Genomic DNA, 4,772 nt, shown 5'->3' with positions numbered 1-4,772 from the left:
TTTCTGTTTTTCTTTTCTCGTCTTCTCCCTTTTTTTCTGTTTTCCTGTTCTCGTCTTATTCCTTGTTTTTCCGTTTTTCTTTTCTCGCCTTATCCCTTGTTTTTCGGGGGGGGGGGTTCTCGTTTTATCCTTTTTTTCTGTCTTTCTTTTCTCATCTTATCCCTTGCTTTTCTGGGGAGGGGGTTCTCGGCTTATCATTTTTTTCTGATTTTCTTTTCTCGTCTTATCTCTTGTTTTTCTGTTTTTCTTTTCTTTTCTTTTCTTATTCCTTGTTTTTCTGTTTTTCTTTTCTTGTCTTATCTCTTGTTTTTCTGTTTTTCTTTTCTCATCTCATCCCTTGTTTTTGTGTTTTTCTTTTCTCGTCTGATCCGGTGCTTTTCTGTTTTTCTGTCTCTCGTCTTATCACTTGCTTTTCTGTTTTTCTGTTCTCGTCTTATCGCTTTCGTTTCTAGGGAATTTTCTCGTCTTATCCTTTTTTCTGTTTTTCTTTTCTCGTCTTATCCCTTGCTATTCTGTTTTCCTTTTCTCATCTTATTCCTTGTTTTTCTGTTTTTCTTTTCTCGTCTTATCCCTTGCTTTTCTGTTTTCTTTTCTGGTCTGATCCTATGTTTTTCTGGGGGGTGTTATTCTCGTCTTATCCCTTGTTTTTCTTTTCTTTCTCGTCTTATACCTTGCTTTTCTGTTTTTCTTTTCTCGTCTGGTCCCTTGTTTTTCCGTTTTTCTTTTCTCGTCTTATCCCTCGTTTTTCTGGTTTTCTTTTCCCGTCTTTTGCCTTGCTTTTCTGTTTTTCTTTTCTCGTCCTATCCCTTGTTGTTCTGTTTTTCTTTTCTTGTCTTATTCATTGTTTTTCTGATTTTATTTTCTCGTCTTATCTCTTGTTTTTCTGTTTTTCTTTTCTTTTTTTATTCCTTGTTTATCTGTTTTTCTTTTCTTGTCTTATCCCTTGTTTTTCTGTTTTTCTTTTCTCATCTCATCCCTTGTTTTTCGGTTTTTCTTTTCTCATCTGATCCAGTGCTTTTCTGCTTTTCTATTCTCGTCTAATCCCTTGTTTTTCTGTTTCTCTTTTCTCGTCTTATCCCTTGCTATTCTGTTTTTCTTTTCTCGTCTTATCCCTTGCTTTTCGGTTTTTCTTTTGTCGTCTTATCCCTTGTTTTTCTGTTTCTCTTTTCTCGTCTTATCCCTTGCTATTCTGTTTTTCTTTTCTCGTCTTATCCCTTGCTTTTCGGTTTTTCTTTTGTCGTCTTATCCCTTGTTTTTCTGTTTCTCTTTTCTCGTCTTATCCGTTGCTATTCTGTTTTTCTTTTGTCATCTTATTCCTTGCTTTTCTGTTTTTCTTTTCTCGTCTTATTCCTTGTTGTTCTGTTTTTCTTTTCTCGTCTTATCCCTTACTTTTCCGTTTTTCTGTTCTCGTCTTAGTTCTTGCGTGTTAGTTTTTCTTTTCTCGTCTTAACCCTTGATTTTCTGTATTTCTTTTGTCGTCTTATCCCTTGCTTTTCTGTTTTTCTTTTATCGGCTTATCCCTTGTTTTTCTTTCTGTTTTTTTTTTTTTCTCGTCTTATCCTTTGTTTTTCTCTTATTCTTTCTGGTTCAATTTACAGTTTCTCTTGTTGCGATGATTAGACTTTCTGTTTCTTGTGTTATATATTTTAGGTATTTTTTTGTCTTTCACGCAGTCGTTCATACCAACCAGTCCTCTTCCCCCGTTTTTCCTTTTCATTTAAAGTCAATCAGCATCATCCTTTTGGCGTAATGTATTGTGCATTATATGAGTTTATAACTTCCTTGGCCTTCTCGTAGAGATGTCTCAGTTCTTCTTTGATCGAACAACCCAGGGTATCTTACTAGTTATACTGCCTATGCGTTATACCTTTTAATATGCTCCTACTATATAATTTCTTTTAATATTATATATTACCTTTTAATATAATTTAGTTTCTATGAGTTTTCTTGTTCTTCTTAGGTATTCTGTTTCAATTTTCTTTTTCATTTCTATTGATTTGATGGTGCCTGTTTCCAAAACTCCCAAATATTTGTAGGTGTTGCGTTCACCTAGTGTCCCCATCTACCCTTGATTTATCAGTTCCATACCTTCCCCCGTCGACTCCAGTTTCCTCTTCTAATAACTAGCAGTGCGCATTTTTCCATGCCGAATTCCATTTGGATATCCTGGCTGAAGATTCTGGTTTCGTCGCTAGTTCCTTTTTGTTTTGTTTTTGTTTTTGTTTTTTTTTTGCGAAATGTTTCAGGTTGTCCATATACATAAGGTGGTTCATTTTTTCGTCTGTATTAGTAAACTTGTATCTGGCTTAGCATTTCCTTACTATTATTTTAAGGGGCGTTATAATCATGATGAACAGTGATGGTTATAGGGAATCTCATTATAAGATACGTCTTTGCATTTTTATCTCGATTATGTATTGCCTTCAGCTATCATTTCAAGTTTCTATATTCTCATTGCTTTTTCGATCAAATTGATAATCTTATTTGGTATGTTGTACATCCTAAAGTACTTTATTATTCATGCTAGGAGGATGCTGTCGTACGCTTTTTTTTGCAGTCGATCCGTACCTATGTTCTTTTTCGTGCTCTTTATCTCCTTCGAGATCTTTTGGTCTATATATAGCAGACCATGCGTTCCTCTCTTTCTATTCCTCAGAATGTAATCCACGATTATTAAAAGAATAGTAAATTTGTTCTTGCAGTTGTGCTGTTAACATTTCACACATAGTTGTTAAGCAGGTTATGGGCCTATAGTTGCTGGGGTCTGTTCCCTTTTGTGTCTTTTGTACGAGTATGGTTTTACCTTTGTAATCAATTCTGGTATTCTGCTTCGTGGATATATCTTTTCAGGTTTTGAATTAGTCTTTCATGCAGTGATGTGAATTTTTTTTAACCATTATACGTGTATTCCATCGTGACCTGGTGCTTTCCAGTTTACCATTTTTTGTAAGAGTTGTTTTGAGTGTTTCCTTGCTGATTTCGTTTCTGACCCTTCTTTGATTCGTTTTAACTCTTCTTTCGTGTGTTTCAACCATTCGGAATTTCATTATGTGGTCTTTACATATATTGCTCCGGTAGTTTTTGTTCTGCCTGGTTGTACTGCTTTTGTACTTTCGACCGTTTACATTTTTGTTGTCTTAAGTTAAGGAAACAGAAGTCTCACCACGTGTGTGTGTCGAGCGAGGTAGCGATCAACATAGAGATTAAAGATGGCGCTTGTGGTTTTATAAGCTGTGGTCTCGCGAAATCTCGCCACACACATGCAAATAGGACAGATGGGCTGTATAAAAGCAGCGTGAGTTGAGAAGTAGGATTGTGACCTTTGACAATTGTTAGATTTCCAGCCACGTGTTTGGGGCACCGCTGTTACGACTTCTTACGGGATGATCCACAAAAGAACAAGCTATTTCGGCTATGGCCACCGGCCTGAACAATATGATAAAGCCATTAAGATGATGTGGTGGCTTGGCTAAAGAAAGTGGACCTAGTGGTAAAGCTCCAAAAGATATGTGATGTTGCCACAGTGATACGATTATTTTGAAAGGGGAATGCACTAGCCCTATACTTGGAGCTGAATAACCGGGGACAAAATGATGCTGCTGCAGTTAAAGTCAGATTGATGCAGGCATTTGCCGAGGGTCCGTTTGAGGCGTTCACCAGATTAAAAGAGATGAAGTAGACGAGGGAATCCGTTGATGCGTACGCTAATGAGATTAAAAGTGTGGTCACATTGCAGTTAACTGCCCGTGCCCGGGAACTGGCAAGGGGAACCCGAAGCGCCAGCAGCTGCCCCGACTCCGGAGTAATGGTGCGCTCCCAGCATTTGTCCAAGCGAGAGATTGTTGTGAAAAGACAAAAAGTCGTGCCCCTGATCGACACTGGTTGTACCACTACTATGGTGCACACAGGCTTGGTCGGAGGATGGAAAGAGAAGGGCGAAGTGGTGACATTCGATAGGTCACGAGTGAAGTGTCGAGGGAGGAGGACCGTCACGATTGAAAATGAGGATCACCGGATGAGTGTTCATACGATTGTTGCTGACCAACTGGTGCCTGACGTCCAACCGATTGTTCAAATGGACATAATATGCTGACTTGGGGTGTCGCAGGCAGCCGCAATAGCGTGAGGTTCGGACCGCCAGGGTGCGCAGTAACAGAGCAGGTCAACAAAAGGCTCAAATAAGCCAGGGAAAAGATATGGATATCGATCAGTGATCCGGATTTTTAAGCGGAATTCGACGGGAATCAGTAGACAGTGGAGTGGGCGCGGAAGAATAAACCATCAACGCAAACAAACAGGATGGCAGGCTACGATAATTAGCTCAAAGGAGAAACAAGAGAGGATTTTGAATGAGAAGTGGACAGATGGATCGAGGAGGGTATACTGTTGTCGTGGACAGATAACGTCGAATCGGACATCTTGCCATTAATGACCGTTCTGTAACCAACAAAAAAAAAAGGCCAGACCAGTTCTAGATTTCCGAGAGTTGAACCAACATGTTGAGTGCCATACTGGGGGTGAGGCTGTAGATGTATGCAGTGAGACCATTAGAGAATGGAGGCAAATGAACGGTGCGACTCTGTTGATCGATTTAAAATCTGCTTACTTGCAACTCCGCGACGCCAAAAAACTCTGGAAGTACCAGTTGGCAGAACCTATTGATTACGAGAGTTGGGTTCGGGTTGAACTCGGCACCCAAGATCATATCGACCATTCTGAGGAAGGTTCTGGAGAGAACGGATAAAGGAGATGGTGGCGTAAGCTCCTACATC

Source organism: Euprymna scolopes, chromosome 7, assembly GCF_053919585.1.
Source record: "Euprymna scolopes isolate OS-2025 chromosome 7, ASM5391958v1, whole genome shotgun sequence".
NCBI classification, from domain to species: domain Eukaryota; kingdom Metazoa; phylum Mollusca; class Cephalopoda; order Sepiida; family Sepiolidae; genus Euprymna; species Euprymna scolopes.
Note: the sequence above shows the minus strand (reverse complement) of the source record.